A 19,774-nucleotide genomic window follows, 5' to 3' on the forward strand; every position below is an offset into this window, starting at 1 on the left:
AAACACTATTAATGAAGGAGTAACCCCATTGAAGGGGGACTTACTCATGAGTAAACATACTTATGATTCCATTCTTGTGTGAGTGGGTGGGTTAACCCTCTGTCTCCTTAAGTGGGAAAGTTAAAAGATTAGTCTTTCTACTGTTATGTCTGTCTTTGGAGGAGTATACTGGGTTCTTCTTTCCTCATGGGACACAAGCCCCAGTTGAAGGCTGGAGCTTTTAAAATTAGAGAGAAGGAAAACAGATTAAATTATATGGGTGCATCAGAGGGACACATACCATTCATTTGTTTCAGTGAAGTTGAAGAAACAGCAAAGATTGCACACCTTATAACAATCTGATCCAACACAAAAATGTCATCATAAAAACGTAACTTTATAATAAGAAACTTATATCAAATAAATTAATAAATATTCAATAATCCATTTGAATATAATGGTACACAATAAAATTTAATGTCAGCAAATAATTGCACAGAAATTGGCTCTTAACAATTACTATAAATGGTTTCTAAACTATAAAACAACAAACAAGTCACAGTGCATAAAATAATGCAAATAATGGGAGGCAGGAGACAGCATACCAATGGTGTTTACCTAATTTGGCTTTTACAGGCATACTATTCTCTCTGCTAGGCAAGCAACTGATCTCTGAGGCACAACTGCTCTTCCACAGCCACTTTTATGAAACCTGGGCCTCCTGAATTCCTTAAAGTAGGGGCGAAACTAGGCTTTATTTCACTTGGGTCAAAAACCCAGTTTGGCAACCCCCTCCAAACGCATTTGCATACACACACATAGGCTGGGAGTCTCAATGGGGCCCCTCTGGAAGTTTCACCCAGGGCCAAAAAACCCTGGCTAGTCCCACCGTAGCTACAGGTCTGCCTAACAGCTACCCACTTTAAGAATTGCCTAGTACTTTTCTCTTTGCATCAGTCCTCCTTGTTTACAGACTGAAATCCACTGCATTTTCTTCTAACAGCATTCATGACTATGGGCCATGGTTCCTTTCAGTTACTTGGTGTGTATAACATGTACATTTTAACTTGCAAGAGGCGCATTCTTTAAATCGTTGATGTCATTGCCAGGATGCTCGGGCCATGCAGCTTTTGGATTCCCTTCCTAACCATCCTTGTAATGTGCATTACAGCTATTTTGATACACTTCCCCACTCTGTGGGTTGTAGTAGGGAGAACATAATGAGGGGCAGAAATAGGTTACCAGCCAACAGCAGAAATAATGAGACCATTAACCTCCCCATCCATCCTTTTCCGCTCCTTTGGAACCTCTGTAATTCAGACAGATGCTTAAGGGATGATTGAGTGGACGTACACCCCTCCTGGCAAATCTAGTCCTTATCTGCTCATGCTCAAAGCAGTGCATGACCATGTTCAGCAGTCAAGCTTATGAAGAAAAGCATAGATTACTAGAGGAGCAAAATATATTGTGAGGAGAGGAAGGGGGTTGCAGCCCTGTTACCTATCTCTATATAAGGTGGTTTTGCTAAAGCATTTGATGGTGGGGGTGGTGACACACTACCACTGATTGGATGAGCTGCTCTGATGTCACAGAAGAGCCTTTAGCTTTCATACTCTGAACTACGGTGGTATAATTAGAGGGACTGAGTAGAAAGATGGACAAATGCAGGAAACATAGAAGTTGAAAGAACTTAGGAAGAGGCATGTGTTTTAGAGGTCCGCAGGGTAGAATGAGAAAACTCAAGAGCAGAACCAAAGAGAATGGGCAGAGGAGACGCTCACAATTTCTAACCACCTTTTAAACATAAAATGTGCATTTTTAATGTCATGCAATTTTTTAATGTGTCTTAATACAGAATGCAGATAATAAGATCACAATAGTCAGTATTACTTTATTCACGTTTGTTGAAATAGTTATCTTGTATCATCATCCATCTTTGCTGACATGAAACGGCAGTTTCTTTATCTGCATACACAAGTCTGGATTGAGTTGCATTCATTTCCCATTTAAGTCAATGGGACTAGTAAATGATAACTTAAATGTATTTCAGTTCAGATTAAGTTCTACTAACAGGCTGAGCAGCCCTGTGGAGCTCCAGCCAGGTCTGGAGATTTGCTGATGAATCTGATACATGCTTAACCAAGAGGGGAGGAGAATGCAAAGGAAGAAAACACAAAATAGGGTGGGTTTGGGAAGAGGCACACAACCACAGTGAACACTACCACAGCCCACCAGCTGGGATTACATATCAAAGGTTAATTTATTGCAACTGGGCGTCAGACTCCAGAAAACAAATTTGTTGGCAGTTTTCTACTAAGTGACAGACTTACATGGAGGAATAGTTCATTTTCTGGATTTTGTACAGGGGAAATCCATATTTTAGTCAGTAGACATCCATGAATTTGCAGAAACTACTCAGCGATGATGCCAACACAAAAGTCTGGAGGGTATGAGACGATACCTGCAGGCAAATTTGGTGGTGGTATCATAATTGTGCAAATATCATAACAACAACAACCATCATCAGGTTAATCATTTATGGTCTATATTTTGTAATACAACATCTTTCCACCGAAAATTTGCTGGTCTCTACATCGAAACATTGTTATAGGTTCTGAACTTCAAGGTGAAGCAGACTAGACATCAAAACACCTTTATTTAATTTTTAAAGCATCCCACTTGTCTCCTGATTAGAAATGGAGTCAGGAGCATCAGCCTCTAGCTTAGAAGAATAATGGTGTAATGGCTAATTAAATAACTACAGTACCTCTATTCAGCAGTTTTGAAGCTTTTAATTAAAATAGAAAAAGGTGTGGGGTTAGTAGCAAAAACAAAACAAAAACCACCGTGAAGCATTTTTCTTTTTCTACTTACAGTGTAATCTAGTTTTTTTTTCTCTTTTTATTGTCTTTGTTTCATGCAAGCTTCTGATCCATTGGTTTTCCCTTAGATAACAGCAGCCACTGGTTGCTGTTTTTTTGTTTGGCTTTTGTAACCTGGGGGCTATCTTACGCTCCCTGGAAGGGTACCTCAGGGGCCCTCGGATTTTGTTGATCTTCCTCTCTGAGGCATTCCTGCAGCTACAGAAATGCCCACATCTCTCTCTCCTTCCCACCAGTGCTCTGATGGAGGAGATGGCCTCCTGGCAAATTAAGATGGCAGGTGACCATGGTCTCCATGGTACAGTGCTCTGGGAGGAGGTGTGTGATTCCTCAGCTGGAGTAGGCTTGGAACAGGTGAGGGTCGCCTGGCTCATCAAGCCCAGATGCTGCAATCAGCAGGCCAAGTACAAAGAGGAAGCAGAGCTGAGATGCTGTTTTTGCTCAACTGCCCATGTTGATGGACCTTGGCTTGGCTAGGTAGGTCTGGGGTCCAGGACACCATGTAGGCAAAGTGTGGGGGGAGGGTAAAAGAAAAATGGGGAGGTGATTGAGGTTTCCAGACCTCCTGGGACCACACCCTGCCTGTTCTTAACTTACCAATAATATTATTTCTCCTTGGCTCTTGAGACCCACATTTGACCATAGAGAAAATATAAATCAAAAGTGAAAGAAACAGGCCCAGCTTCCTTCCATCCAACAGGAAGAAAAACATGGGTACAGTGGTACTTTGGGTTAAGAACTTCATTCGTTCTGGAGGTCCGTTCTTAACCTGAAACTGTTCTTAACCTGAAGCACCACTTTAGCTAATGGGGCCTCCCGCTGCTGCCGCGCCGCCAGAGTACGATTTCTGTTCTCATCCTGAAGCAAAGTTCTTAACCCGAGGTACTATTTCTGGGTTAGCGGAGTCTGCAACCTGAAGCGTACGTAACCCGAAGTACCACTGTACAAAATTTTACATCCATTTTCGGAAAATATGAATGCTCCCATGAAGCTGGCCATTCACTTCAGCCATATAAAGACTGCAACCCTGTGCACACTTACCTGGGAGTAAGCCCCATCAAACACAGTGGGACATATATATGGGGAGAGGGGGATATGTCTAGGATTGCCCCACACATAAAGTACAAGGACAGGCTTGCAATCTTACACGGTCCCATTGTGTAAATTCAATAACCAGCCTAGGCAAGCATAATGTAAAACTAAGAAAAAATGCTTGTGCACCAGGTCAAAAAGTTGGTTCCCAACAGTGGCTGGTGAGATGAATTCAGGAAGACCACAAGCAAGGCATGGAGGCAATAGACCACCCCTGCTATTGGTTGGCGTATCCAGTGGCGTAGCGTGGGGGGTGCCAGGGGTGCCGGCCGCACCGGGTGCAACATTTGGGGGGGCGCGTTTGGCCAGCCCTCCTCGAGGAAGCAGGAACCCCACTGTCCTCGGACCTCCTCCGAAGGCTGGCGGTGGGGCGGAGAGACCTCCTCCCGCCGCCAGCCTTCAGAAGGCTGCTCCGAAGCCTGGCGGTGGGGCGGAGAGACCTTCTCCCCGTGCCAGCCTTCGGATGGCTGTCCTGAAGACTTGTGGTGGGAGCAGTGGCGTAGCGTGGGGGGTGCAGGGGAGCCTGCTGCACCTGGCGCAACATCTGGGGGGGGGGCGCGGAAGAGACTCGAGTGCTAAAATCCACGGGTTAGGGGGCGCAAATTACTTGCCTTGCCCTGGGTGCTGAGAACCCACGCTACGCCACTAGGCGTATCTAGATATGGAGATTCTATTTGGTTCACATGGGTCTTAGCTACTGATAGAACTATCCTCCGTGGTTGTTGGTTTTTTTGCCTATACTGTCTTAAAGCTATCTATCCTAGTGGCCATCCGTATACCTTTATAGGGTTTTGGGTTGCACATCTCATTGCTGATTTCTCTACAAAGGAGGAGTACGTTGTTATAGATTTCTTATCAGATTTCTGTTAATGGGGCTGCCTACCAGCATGGGACTGACCCAGTCAACATCTCAGACAACAGAATGTTGGTAACTGGTGATATTCAAGTAGCATTCCTCCTGGCTGGCTCAAGGAAACATCGGGCTGTAGTCAACAAAGTGGACCAATTGAAATTAAAGACTATATCTGTATTAGCTCCATGGGTCTAATCTGAGTAAAGCTTAGTTGAATATCATGACAGTCTGAATAATCATGTGAAGTTTGCTGGTGCCTCCACCTATGCTGAACCTGCGTATTTGTAAATAAATTACAAAATCCAGCAGCCTCCTTCCCATAGATACCAGCCCCAAGTAACACTATAATCGGCTTGCATTAGCAGTAGTACATATTGAATATGTATTAAGTAGTACATAGTGAAGAAAAAGACAAAGCCATAGGTGACATGCCGGCTGTTGCAAGTACTGTAGCATCATTTTTGTGAGTCATTAGAGCCGGGGAAATGGCAAACACAACGACCATGTGCAAAGTACAAATCCAGGTCTACCAGGAATTTTTTTATGACACTAAGAGGTGTTTGACTGTGGAATGGTCTCCCTCAGTAGGTTGTGGGCTCTCCTTCTTGGGAGGTTTTTAAGCAGAGATTGGATGGTCGTCTGTCATGGATGCTTTAACTGAGATTCCTGCATTACAGGGGTGGAATAGATGACCATGGAGTCCCTTCCAATTCTATGATTCTATGCTGCACACATTCTATGCGTTGCCATCGTAAGATGTAAGTAACCGAGAACTGTGGGGAAGGGACGATAGTTCAGGTCTCCGGATAGTGGTGAATCTGATTTCCCTGGAGTAGGAGTGCCAACTTAGCCCGGTGACTGTGGGTGCCATAGTGTGCATGGCCCTGGCACCAAAATTTGTGGGAAGTGGGCCCCTTCATGGGGAATTTTGTGGGTGCTGGGGCCCCCAGGGAGTTGGCACCTATGACCTGGAGACAAGAATAATTTGAAAGGAACCTGGATTTTTTTTATTTTTTGCAAGGCAGGTACTATAGGAGCCAACTCCTAGGGGCTGACGTCCTTTCTGGCTCCCCTCCCCCCAAAATAAAATATTTATGGGACCCCCCCCCCAAAAAATGATGGGCGTTTCCATTCGAATAGCGTGTTTGTGTGCCACGTCATGTGATCGATTGTGTGGGGCGGGGCTTACCTGGCCGCCCCCCCACCCAATATTTTATTGCAGTTGGCGGTACCCCTCGCAGGTACTGAGCCGTTGCCTGGTGGCTCGGCTTGAACCCCGCGCCGTCGAGACCTTCGGACGCTTGTGGCCTCCGCCGCGCCTCGTCCGAAACGAGAGACTTGCATGAGTTGACCCTTGGCGAGAAGGCGGGAAAAAGGCTCCTCCCGCCCCGCGCTCTGTGCGGAGGGTGAGTCTTGGGCGGAGAGGTGGGGGGCGCTTTGCGCGCGCGGGTTGCGCTTATTCCGCGTGAGGAGGAGAAGAAGAAAGGCGGGCGGGGCGGGGGCCGCCTGTGCAGCAGCAGCAGGGGCAGGACTGGCGCGCGGACGCTGGAGGGGGCTCTTCGCCGCCGCGCCTTTCCCCGAGGCGGAGGCCGGAGTGGGAGTGGGAGGGGAAACAGAAGGCGGCGGCGGTAGGAGCAGCAGCAGCAGCAGCCGCGCTCGCTTCCCGCTCCTGGGTCGGCGGGGCTCCGGTCCCCTGACCCTTTGGCCTCCCTTTCCCCGCGCGCAAAAAGGCGAGCGAAGCTGGAGAGCCATGGCGCCCTCGTTCCCGTCGCCCGCTCGCCGCCGCCGCTGCTGCTCCCCTTGCCTTCCCCCTCCTCCTCCTCCTCGCCGCCACACCGCCTCCCGGAGCCTTTAATGGCTCGGACCCTTCGGCGGCCCCAAGCCGACTCGTCCTGCGCCACCACAGCGAGAGAGCGAGCCCCGGGAGGAGCGCCGCGCACGGTGAGCAGGGGCGGCGCGCGGACCTCGGAGCGAACAATGGGGGCGAGGGGTTGGAGGGGGCGGGCGCGTGGGCGCTTGCGGGGCGGAGGGGGCGGCGGCTCCCGAGTCCGGGCTCGGCGCGGGTTAGGGGGCCGCTCCGGCGAGGCAGCCAGCAGGAGAAGCAGCCCTTTCTATGTTCGTCCGCCGCCGGAGACGCTTCTTGCGGGGGTGAGGCGCCAGCCCTGGAAATCCGCTTGGACCAGGCTGAGAGGTGTGTGTATGTTTGTGTGCTGTGTTTTGCGCTCTCTCTCTCTCTCTCCCCCCCCCCGTCTTTATGGCACACGCCCCCGCTCCGGTTTTGCGCGCCGCTACTTCCAGAAGTTGCCTTTTGTCTCCTCGATCCGATTTGGAAGTTGCTGGGGCGAAGGGCTCCGCTTCTGACTTCTCTCTCTCTCTCCCCGCCCCCTTCTCGCTTTGCAGTATCTCTGGTGGGCCCGCGCCCCCACCCCCAGTCCCTCCCCAGGCTTCAAATGCGATCTTTCGTCTTGGGGGGACCTTTGAAGTGTGTGTGTGTGTGTGTTTCAGATCGCCTTACCCTACCCCTTTGTATATAAGAATAAGAACCATCCGGCTCGCCTTTCTCTATTGACGGCCGGGCGGTGCATCTCGGCAGAGCTGGCTGCGCACAAAGGAAGCCGAGGGGGCGCCTGGGATGGATGGACGGGACGGGCAGACGTGGGGAGGAGCAGCCAGCCTTGCTTCTCATCTGGAACCGTTTAACTCCGCGAAAGGTCGGGTCTCGACCCAGCGGGGGGGGGCGGGGCGGGTAGGGGATCGCGGAGCATTTATTAGGGTTCCTCAATATGGGCAGGGGAGGGGTGCGCAGCTAAGGTAGGGGGTGCCATTCAAAGGAGGCCTTGGTGACCAAGGTGTGGTATCTGCCTCAGTTGGAAGATACCTGGTGTTTTTAAGCAGGGTGGGAGGTGGGGAATCAAAGCTGAGCTATTGGGCACAATACAGTGTGTCCCGTTGAAGTGAGAGGATGGGTTCTCAAGAGCCTGGCGGTTCATTTCGGAGGAGGGGTGGTTGTCTCCCCCCCCTAGATTGTGCCTCATGTTAATTAGTTGGAAGGGGTGCCATTTGGCTTTCCAGCCTCTTGACAGGTACCCAGGTGTTTTAGGTTTTGAATTGACTGAAACACACCCTTTTCTGGCTCCCATGATCAGACCTCGCAGCTGAACAATGCACAGTGTCTTTACAGCTCCAGAGTGCAACTGCTGCCTTCCTACCATGGAAGCTCATAAAGGTATGCGCACTATCTACCGTATTTGCTCAAATGCAATGCGCACTTTTTTGGCCAAATTAATGTCGCGAAAATCAGGGAGTGCATTATTAGATTTGATTGTGCCGGCAAACCAAACCCTTTTGGTTTCAAGGTTTGAGGTGCGCATTAGATTCGTGTAAATATGGTAGTACAAGCTAAGTGAATTGTTTTTGAAAACGGATGAGACGAGGGGAAAGTTATGGAAGGGAACTAAAGAATCCAGCTACCAAGAAGGCCCTCTGGACTTAAGCTCACTCTGTGTGTGTGTGTGTGTGTGTGTGTGTGTACACAACAGGCTGTACACACACACACACACACACACACACACACACACACACACCCCTGGCTGAAAACCTGGATCTAAGTTGCAGCTGATACCCCAGATCTCAACTGAGTCAACAAAGGAGAAAATGCTAAAGAATATGTGACATGCCACCCCATTCTCCATGACCCAATCATTCTAAATTAATAAGAAGTGAAGCTCCAAGATCAGGAGTTACATGACCTATTTGGTCCCATGGCAGTGGCCCTCTTTTTTCTTTTGCCTTGATCACATAGTTTCAGGTGCAACCAAAATAAGACATGGTATGGTCTATTTGGGCCACTTCACAGATATGTTTACATCAGCTGCTTTCTTATCACTTGATTGCTCAACACCTGATGACTCACAGCTGAATGTGCGAATTGACTGAGCATTGAAAAGAACCGTGCTTGAGGCTATGGGAGGCAGTACAAAATTTGTTTGGGGACTTTTTCACACTGTGGCCAAAGGTTGAGATGCTGGTCGTTGGTCAAATATTCCATGAAGTCAAGAAAGCCCTTGTGGGCTCCTAAATCATGATGTGTTCTGGCAGCAGTGGCAAGGGATAAAAGGCACTTGCTTCCCATGCCTGAAGGTCAGGAGACACCCTGCTTCACCTCATCTTGGAGCAGGCAACCCCTGCCCTATAGATCATTTGGAAGAGTTTCCCCCTCCTAGCTAAACTACATAGTCTTAACTCTACTGGGCTTTTGATAAACTACATGCATCTCACTGCAGAGGAATTTGAAGTATAGGAAAGAGAATGAAACAGACAACAGAATTTTGGAAGGTATTGGCTGCTTTTTTACATGCATGAACGGTGAATGCAAATACATGTGCAGCCTCTTAGTAAACGGAGCATGCAATGGCTGGTAGTAATTTGCAGCTACAGTCCATAAGGAGCATGCAATGGCTGATAGTAATTTGCAGCTACATTCCATAAGACTACATGGTATGTGGGAGACCATGCATATCGATAGCTAGCACAGAGCAGAGCTGCAGATTTTCTCTTCCTTCAGTTGAATGGGTCGCCTGCCATGTCTAGATCACTTCTAATGCAATGAACCATCTGTTGGGCCACAACCACCCTGAGGGTGAGATGCAGGATCAGTATTAGACAGGCGCAGATGTAATTTCTTCCCAAATAAAACATGCCCAGGAGCACTGTGCCATCAGCCTTTGGCGGGGGGGCATTGTTCTCCATTGCAAAGGAACTGTGCACTTGCTGAGAGGCACCCCACACAAGCCACAGGTGCACATTGAGTCTACTGCATTTGTTGTAGCGGGGGACGGGGACGGGGGAGGACTTCTGTGCCATTTGGAATAGTGCTGTATAAAGCTCTTGGGAGCTTTTAGTTGTGAACCTTCTAGAGAAGTGGTAGAAGCAGAGCTATCATTTAAATTAACTGATCAATGCATTTATATCTCATCTTACTTCCAGAGCCCTTATGTGGCTCTAGCTCAGATCCCTATAGGTTGCCTTCCGGCAAATGTGCATTATGCAGTTCTGGAAATCTGATAGTCCTCAGCCTACTTGCTTGCTTCCAGATGACCCAGTGGCCAAGGAATCCCCTTCTTTTCAATCTTCCCACTCCTGTTTGCACACGGGCTGACTGGGTTCTGCTTTTGCAGCCTCATAGCTGACTTCATGCCAGCATGTGAACTACTTTAGATGGAACCACATGGGAGGTGCTAAGGAAACATCACTGCCCTTGGGTACTCTCTGTACCCACTCCCTAGGTACCTTTCTGTAAATTAAGATCTTCATTGTGAAATGACTCCTGCAGGTGTCTCTGCCACCTAAGCTGAGTCAGGGGCTGATGAGAGAAAGGGCCTTCTTTGTGTTGGCACCCCATTTGTGGAGCACTTCCCAGAGAGGCCCACGTGCCTAATTGCACTTTCAGCACCAGGCAGAGACCTTTTTTTATCTTCCATGCTTGTAAGACAATATCAATCCCACTGTCTTTAACACTGCTTTTACCATTTGTTGCTTACAGTTTAATTCTTTTCTTCTTTTTGTAAACTGCCCTGGGAAATTAATTGAGTAGTATAAAAATACTTGTAATATATTATTTCTGGATGAGACTGGAAGAGGGAATGTGTGCTTTGTTACTAGGCAACCACATTTGTGGTTCCTTCAGTCAGTCTTCCCCTTTCCAGATAATCTTATTGCTGTCATAGAGGAATTATATACAGATACACAGTTTAATTTATTTCCATCCGAACTGGCCTCTGCTTGTTTTGGTTCTTGTTGACTGTCCACACAGGGGACAGAGAGAAGACTTGAGATAATGATGGTTGACAAGACCTGCATCTCTGGGATGCTAAGGAATCACAGCATTGACAAGGGTTTTGCCTTTGTGGTTTGATGGTGTTTAGCAGTAGTATCTGAGGAGCACTTTCTGCAGCTGCCTTGCTTATACCTTGTGTGTTGTCAGAGTGGCATCATCTCTCGCTCTTGTCTTTGCAACCATAATGCTGTTCCACAGTGATGCATTCTCGTGATGCTGAAACTGAGCTTTCCTTATGCATTGACTTTATACACCTGGGCACAGTGAAATTCATTTCACAGCACTGAAGTCCAAAAGGGTTGTGAAGGACCGTTTCACACATTACATGTTTTGATGTATACCTAAAAATAGAAGGCATTTAATGACATAGATAGGTCCTCAGAAATGCATGTGCACCAACATGTATGTCATACAGGTACATGTCTCAAGGTGGACTGCAACTGCTGGTATATTCCGTTGGAGACCCGGATTTGCCTCTGCATCTTGTGTGACATGATCTTTGCATGACCTTGGAGGCTACCTCTTCCCTTATGTCTCATTATGTTCCCTTGTATCAGCTGTGAACATCCCAGTTCAGGCAACAAGGAGATGCAAGAATAATGGCTTCCCCATGTTTATGCCCTTCTGTTTTTCTGGAATCCTGATGACATGCAGAATCTCTTTTAAAATCAATTTAGGTTCTTTTAATTTGGGATTGCATTTGATGGTCACAGAGAAACTTAATCATGGAAAGAGCTTTTGGCATATGTTTTCGTGTGGAGTCTTAGTTCTAGGTTGTTTTTTTTTTAATTCCTTTTTAAAATTGAATGCTGTACTGTAAAATATTTACAGCAAAACTGAACAAACACAAAATACTTTGCATGAAGCTTGGTTTATTCTGGAATGTTAAAAAGTTCTAAATTCCTCTCCCCAGCCATCATCAGACCAATCCACAGTAAGAAAGATTGATATAAAAATAGAGAGAGTGATTATTGGCTAACCCAAAAATGAGGTGAGGATCTGAAGGCACCTGAAAAAGGGTTTTATGGAGACTAGAAGCAAACCAATACAGTCGTACCTTGGATTTTCGAATGGCTTAGTTCTCGAACGTTTTGGCTCCTGAACGCTGCAAACCCGGAAGTGACAGTTCCAATTTGCAAACTAGTTTTGGAAGCCAAATGTCAGACGGGGCTTCCGTGGCTTCTCATTGGCTGCAGGAGCAGCTTCTGATTGGCTGCAGGAGCTTTCTGCAGCCAATCAGAAGCAGCTTTGGTTTCTGAACGTTTTGGGCGTCAAACGGACTTCCAGAATGGATTCCATTCAACTTCCAAGGTACGACTGTATTGTCCACACTGATTGCTAGTGACTCTTTGGCCTATCAGTCAAAGGTCTTTTACAGACCTACCAGGTACCTGAGTTACTTGAAACGGAAGATGCTGAGGATTGAACCTGGACTTTCTGTGTGCAAAACAGGAATTCTACAACTAAACTACAGCTTAAAGCAGAGGGATCTGTGGCAGAGGACAGTGTGTACATGGGGATTTTTTCCCTGACCTATTTCTTTTCCTTGTCATCTGCCCTAGTTTGCACTGCCAGCCAGCGTACTTGACCATTTGTATACAGTTGTCCATGTCCCTTACCAGGCAGAAACATGAATCTGATGTTCTTCTTCTTTTTAAGGGTGCACATTCTCTCCAAGGTTATTCCGCATCGGGATTGGAAGTACCCATAGTGGGTTATGTGTAATTAGGACTGCAAGCTTTAATCGATTTTAATCAGTGTGATTATTCAATTTGAGTTTCAGTGGCTGATTAAAATTTGCCCCTCAACTAACCCGTGATGTTGACAACAAAAGTCAGATGGGGCACTTGAAGGGCATGTCAATGGCTGGGCTATATAGATGTGCCATTTTCCTTTTCAATGAGCCGAAGCTGGTAGAACTCCTTGAAGGATAACTTTTCCCATAAGATTTATCAATAGTTAGCAAAGTTTTCATGGAACACTTTCTCTCCTTCTAAAAATAAGAACCAAAAGCAGTTGATAGGCATGAGGGTGAGCTCTGTGCCAATATACAGTAGTACCTCGGGTTACAGACGCTTCAGGTTACAGACTCCGCTAACCCAGAAATAGTTCCTCGGGTTAAGAACTTTGCTTCAGGATGAGAACAGAAATTGTGCTCCGGCAGTGCAGCGGCAGCAGGAGGCCCCATTAGCTAAAGTGGTGCTTCAGGTTAAGAACAGTTTCAGGTTAAGAACGGACCTCCGGAACAAATTAAGTACTTAACCCAAGGTACCACTGTATCTTGATCTTTGATTGGAATAGATGAATCTTGAAGATGTTCATTTCAGAAGCTGTTTGGCATCCTACTACATCTGGGGCATATTACGGATGCTGTCATTTTAATGTGGAATAGTATCTTTTATTTATTGCAATTTATGCTGCCTTGTCCTTAAGGAAAATGAACTCTTCGAAGAACTTCAGAGTCCTTTCTGTACATTACAAAATGTCAGTGATTGACTTAGATTTAATTGGCTGAAAAGCTTGACAGCAAATCGATTTGAGAGTCTTTAATCAGTTGGCATTCCTTGCTAGTAATAAGTAGAAGTTTTAAAAATCTGGAGTTCCCTAGTCTATAAATTGAAAGCAAGACAGAGCAAGTTTTCAATTTTTCTTTCCTTTTGTTAAGAAATGTTGTTGTTCACTGCAAATTGTATAAGTGTAGCATGATATGTTGAAAGTAACATTCTGTTAAACCATGATATCTTTCTTCCTAGGCCTTCTTTTAAGTAGATTGCTCTCCTGAGGATGAGGAAATAACTGTTAAAACACGGGGGCTAGTTGGTTGTTTTAGTGTGTGTGTTTTTCTTCTAAGTGCATAGACATTTTTGCCTTGTAACATATCCAATATAAATCTTTGGATAACCTGTTGATATTGGAGTAAATCCATTTTAAGTAATGTTATGCTGTGTTATAACTCTTCCACCATCAAATACGTGGCCAGTCGTAGTGTTTGTATCCAAAATGTAAGTTTGCCACCAGACAACAGAGAACGTACTTGGTTCACAGATACAGTGGACCCTCGGGTTGTGAATGTGATCCGTGCAGGATGCATGTTTGCAACCCGCAGCGGCGTGTCTGTAACCCGAAAAAACACAACCTGAAGCGTCTGTAACCCGAGGTATGACTGTAGTCATATTAACTCCATTCAGATGTCATGCCCAATGATGGATATCAAGGAAGTTTCCCTGTAGATGCAAAGCTTTCTTGGAGCTATGCCTGTATAGATAAAATAGAGTTGGAAACCATGATTTGAAATGGATTTTCAAACTATGTTTTGTAATACCTGTGCTTTGCAGTAATTTATTAAATCTGTACGCCATAGTTACATCTCAGGAGGTTGCTGCATCAGAGAAATGGGAGTGCCAAGTAAATGTAAACAAACACTAAACAATAGTTTGCCTGATTTTTAAAACTGAAACCGTGGTTTGAGCTTCCTAACTATTTTAGCACAAACCATTGTGTAATGTTATGTCTTGAGTTGAGCTGAGACAACTGAAATGGCCAAGAGCAGCTTGGCGCATGGAGACTGCTGTTGGCAATCTACCGGCATATGAAGCTGTACTTTATTGCAGTTGCTGTTTCAAAAATGAGGAATTGCATGCTGAGAACTGTAGTTCTTGAGCTAAATATTTTCTTTCAAATGAGTTTTCTATGGCCACTCAGTTGACAGCACAAAATTCTTAATCCTCAGAAATAATAGATTTGGTTGGCAATAATTAATCTTGAAAAATGATTGCCGTTTATAAGTGGCATATACTTTATGGATCGAGGGATTGTTCTCATATTCAGTGTTCACTTGACATGTAAAATGTGAATATGACTTAGGTGTGTCCAACTTGTGTATAATATTGATGAACTTATCCGGGAAGTTGGCCGCAATTGAGTACAGTTCCATATTAAGTGTCTACTTGGCAAGAGACCTGGGTTTGCTGCCATGCAGTGTGTGAAATGTTCCTGAACAATGGAAGGACAGGAAAGCGAAGGAGAAACATTGACTAGGATCCAAAGAGCTGCTTGGGCCTTCCCCAAGGGCTTGTTCTCACCCAGCAGATTTTCTTCTTCTTGCTTTCCCTTGAGCAGTAGATCACCATGTGATACCACAACTCCTTTAACAGTTCCTTTCTTAAAAGCCTTTTGTGTCATGGTGGGGTTACTGCTGTACAAGAAATCTGTCCAGAGCACCTTCAGATACACCAAACTGGTTGGACAAGTTATTTGGATTCAGGCCATGGTGTGCATTGTATTAATTTAACTCTTTTTTCAGTTGAATGTGTGTGAGCATAGGTTTCTATAGGTTATTCTCTGGCAATAGATTTTTAATCATCAGAAGGAAAGAGCATGCTATAATTAACATGGCAGAGGTAGTTTGACAAGGCAATGGAATAAACCACACCACCATTTCTTACTGCTTGCATATGCGTCACCTGTTTCTGAGCTGAAGCTAACGAACTTTTTAAAAGGAGTGAGTAGAGGGGACTCGGGTGGCACTGTGGTCTAAACCACTGAGCCTCTTGGGCTTGCCGATCGGAAGGTTGGTGGTTCGAATCCCTGCGACGGGGTGAGCTCCCGTTGCTCTGTCCCAGCTCCTGCCAACCTAGCAGTTTGAAAGCATGCCAGTGCAAGTAGATAAATAGGTACCGCTGTGGCGGGAAGGTAAATGGTGTTTCCGTGTGCTCTGAATTCCGTCGTGGTATTATATAGAGTACAGTGGTACCTTGGAACGGCTTAGTTTATGAACAACTTGGATTAAGAACGCTGCAAACCTGGAAGTAGGTGTTTTGGTTTGTTAACTTTGCCTTGGAAGCAGAACATGTTCCGCTTCCTGTTGAGTGTGTTCCATTTGTAAACTGAGTCCCCCACTGCTATGGGAAAGCACGCCTTGGTTTAAGAACACTTTGGTTTAAGAACGTACTTCTGGAACGGATTAAGTTCGTAAACCAAGGTACCACTCTAAAGAGCATCAATGTAATACATCATTATTCGAAGGTTATTCCTGGCAACTAAATCAATTGAATAATAATAACCCAGGCTTGTAAATCTTAGCATTCTTTCATTTTTGTAACGTAGGTGACTAATGTATTTCAAAAAACAAGCAAGAGTACACTACTTCATCAAAACATGTTCCTGTTTAAGATGCCACAAGACTCCTGGTTGTTTTGGCTACAACAACACTAATGTGGCTACCCTTCTGAACGAAGTATTTCAGAGGAGTCTAAAGCAACTTACCAGTGCTAAGAACAGAATGACTGAAAAGTATAAGTAAAGGAATGCACAGAATATACATTAGACTTCGAAGGATTATCTTACTTAGAATTGTAGGGTTGGAAGGGGCCACAAGGATCATCTAGCCCAACCCCCCCTGAAATGCAGGAATCTTTCAACCAACATGGGATTTGAACCCAAAACCCTGAGATTAAGAGACCCATGCTCTACCCGACTGAGCTATCTTGGTTGGAAAGGTTTGCTTTCCAAGGTAGAAATTGCCTTGGGCTCTAGATTATAGGGCAGGGGTGGGGAACCTGAGGCCTGGGGGCCAAATCCAGCCCTCCAGGCCTTTCTATCTGGCCCTTGGGATTCTCCCCAGGCCACGCCCCTTAATAGCCCTGGGTTTTTTGCCAACCTGGAATGGGTCCTTGCTTCTTGCTTGGATGAAGAATGGAAACCAGCCTACAGCGCAAAAGCAAAATTATCATTTGTTGCACCACTCACTTTTGTTCTGGCTCCACCCAGCATTTACCATGTGGCCCCCGGAAGGCTACCCTGAAGTAAATGCGGCCCTCATGCTGAAAAAGGATCCCCGTCCCTTTAAGAGGAAAATAGCAAGTTTTCTAGGTAGAGGTAAAAGAGTGGGACCCTACACAATCTGTCAGCTGTACTATATTATGAGTACAGTGGTACCTCGCAAGACGAATGCCTCGCAAGACAAAAAACTCGCTAGACGAAAGGGTTTTTTCGTTTTTTGAGCTGCTTCGCAAGACGATTTTCCCTATGGGCTTGCTTCGCAAGACGGAAACGTCTTGCAAGTTTGTTTCCTTTTTCTTAACACCGTTAATACAGTTGCGACTTGACTTTGAGGAGCAACTCATAGAACGCGGTGTGGTAGCCTTTTTTGAGGTTTTTAAAGACTTTGGTGATTTTTGAAGCTTTTCCAAAACTTTCCCGACACCGTGCTTCGCAAGACGAAAAAATCGCAAGACGACAAAACTCACGGAACGAATTAATTTCGTCTTGTGAGGCACCACTGTACATCTTCCATAGAAATCTGTAAAACTTTATGAAATCAACTTTGGGCACTTCTGGATTAAAGGAAGCCCTCTGCTTCTCAGCTCTTCCAACGACTTTGCAAACCTTGAGCCCTTGAAATGTTCTTGCAAATCACCACAATTAGATAGCCAACCGCTTTTAAGGCACTGTAGCATCGCTCATGTCCTCATTTATTTATATCCCTCTTTTATATCGGTGCCTTTCTGACCACCCAGATCCTGGGAGCTAAAGAACCCCTGGTGGGCTGGGGCTTACAGTAAGCTAGGGATACCTACAAGGACTACTAAATGCCTTTTTTGTGACTGGTCTGTACTTGTGAGAGGGCTCGTTCAAGAGAAAAGAGTAAAGAATCCACCCCAGGTGTAAAACCTCGAAAAGCATAAACTGTCAGGTGTGCTGCATATCAACGCTTCCTGTTATCTGGAGGCAGTGGCGTAGCGTGGGTTGTCAGCACCCGGGGCAAGGCAAGTAATTTGTGCCCCCTAACCCTAACCCCCAGATGTTGCGCCCGGTGCGGCCGGGCCCCCCTGCACCCCCCACGCTACGCCACTGTCTGGAGGTAACCATACCTGATTCATTACTGCTTTTGTCTGTTTCTGTATTCTGGACATACCTTGTGCCTCCAGTTGCTGCATTTTCCACAGAATAGGTGTTCCAGACAGGTTTCCCAGCCTCCCAAGGTGTCCTAGGCTGGTGAGGTGTTTGCTTCAAAAGCCACTGTGTTTTCCTAGGATCAACACAGCTGCTGCTGTTGTTCTTATATTAAATCCAGCTGTGGGCCCCTAAAGTATACAAATAAAATTGCTTTTGTTGTCTCATCTTAGAGTAGTCATTATTTGTACTAGGCAGCCAGATTAAAGAATCCACTGCGTTTGGGAGAAGCTTTTATATCCTCCCCACTAAACCCCGACTTCGGTTTTTAGTCTATGAAGTCTGCAGCGCTGCCATCTTCAGAGGCAAGGCAATCAGGCAAAAGTTTGATGGATGCAAATAGATAGATATTCCCCCCCTTTTATTTATTATTAAATTTATTTAACATAATACAAAATATAAGCAAAATATTGCAAATACAGTGGTGCCTCGCAAGACGAAATTAATCCGTTCCGCGAGTCTCTTCATCTAGCGGTTTTTTCGTCTTGCGAAGCAACCCTATTAGTGGCTTAGCGGATTAGTGCTATTAGCGGTTTAGCGGCTATTAAAGGATTAGCGGCTAAAAGGCTATTAGCGGCTTAGCGGCTTAGAAAAAGGGGGGGCGGAAAAAAATCGGAACACTTGCAAGACGTTTTTGTCTTGCAAAGCAAGCCTATAGGGAAAATCGTCTTGCGAAGCAGCTCAAAAACAGAAAACCCTTTCGTCTAGCGGGTTTTCCATCTTGCGAGGCATTCATCTTGCGGGGCACCACTGTACATACATACATATATATTTCAAATAAGCACATATATATGAAAAAAGGAACGGGGGGGGGGAGGGGAGAAGAAAAGTTGGAAGAAATTCTTCCAAGTTTATTCTACAAATATATCAATAAGAAAATAATAAAATTTCATTGATTGACTTCTATCGCTTACACTGCACTTCCTATATACATTTTAAGCAAGATTGTATCTGTTGTCCCGTATTTTTCCCATACAATCTCACACAAATAATCTAATCAATAATTTTTCTAAATCTTTCGTAAATCTATTCTAAACACAGCCAATACCTTACACTTAATCTTTGTCTACATAAATAATCATTTAAACATTTCCATTGTTTCTGGATTATATTTTTTGGTTTTTCTCTTATCAAATCAGTCAACTTTGCTAATTCCAAGTATTCGCATAATTTATTCAACCATTCTTCTTTGGTTGGAACATAATTTCCTTTCCACTTATTGGCTATCAACATTCTCGCTGCTGTTGTTGCATACAGTAAAATATTATGATGGAGAATGATGGCAAATAGATATAGATAGATATACTTCTGTGGTAGTAGACCACAGTAGTAGTGAGCAGAGGAAGGAAAGAAAACCAGTTGAGACCAGTTTTCAAAGTGCACCCTGCCTTTGAACCCTTGCATCTTTTTCTCTTCACCGCACGCAGTATGTGTGAATAATCAGTGTCTCTCTGTGCCTTCCATAATGTATCGGTCAATGTGGCTAAGGTATGCTTGAAGAAAAGGAATGTATCCGCTTCTAGGTTGCATTATGAGTGGAATGAAGATTGCAAATGGGTGTTTATGTTAGCGGAAATGAAATCACGTAGGGATAGCTGTTACAGAATGCATGCCTGTTCCTTTTCACAAGTTCCTAGCTTGGCAAAAATAAACAAAAAAATGAAAGAACTACCAGTTAACTGGCTAATATTGATGAGCTTGGAAAATATGTTTGTACATTGATCCTGGCAGTGTTGGAAACTCGGATCTATAAGCTAGGTGCCAAATGGCTCCTTAAACCAAAGTTGCTGGGCACCAAAATGGAATGTCAAGTTGCCCTTTTTGAGTAAGATGGCTCTATGAAGTCTTATTTTTAAATGATGGACTGGACAGTGACTGATTCTCAGTTAAACATCTGGCTAGTTCAGATGATAACTTTGGGCCTAGGATTAAGAACCTTGATAACTTGAAAAGTCATTTTATCCAGGGACAGTCCACATATATATTGGCCTATTCTGATCTCTTTCTTAATGGTGACTGCTCCTGCTCAGGCTGCCCAGAAAAAGCATTGTGGTTCCTGAAATTCATTCCTATTGTGCAGGTAAAATATAACTCATAGAATTCAACAGGATGTGGCATTAGTGTGTGAAAACAGCCAAGATCCAATGATCCCCAGGCATGTGGAGTTGTCAGGCGCCA

At 45.2% G+C, this 19,774-nt stretch overlaps 1 protein-coding gene across 7 annotated transcripts in view; it reads left to right on the plus strand.

The window, feature by feature from the left end:
- The first annotated feature begins 6,112 nt into the window (after positions 1-6,112).
- The window catches only part of FARP1 (FERM, ARH/RhoGEF and pleckstrin domain protein 1), a 186,231-nt gene continuing 172,569 nt past the window's right edge, over positions 6,113-19,774 (plus strand). For 4 of the 7 annotated variants that reach the window (XM_081198305.1, XM_081198309.1, XM_081198310.1 and 1 more), the window contains exon 1: positions 6,323-6,747. The gene's annotated coding sequence lies outside the window, so the exon portion shown is untranslated. Of the gene's footprint in view, positions 6,213-6,322; positions 6,748-6,878; positions 6,998-7,411; positions 7,518-19,774 lie in introns of those variants that run through there. The other 3 variants (XM_081198308.1, XM_081198306.1, XM_081198307.1) reach the window with 3 other exon arrangements.

This window comes from Podarcis bocagei (assembly GCF_964188305.1).
Source record: "Podarcis bocagei genome assembly, chromosome: 6".
Taxonomy (NCBI): Eukaryota; Metazoa; Chordata; class Lepidosauria; order Squamata; family Lacertidae; genus Podarcis; species Podarcis bocagei.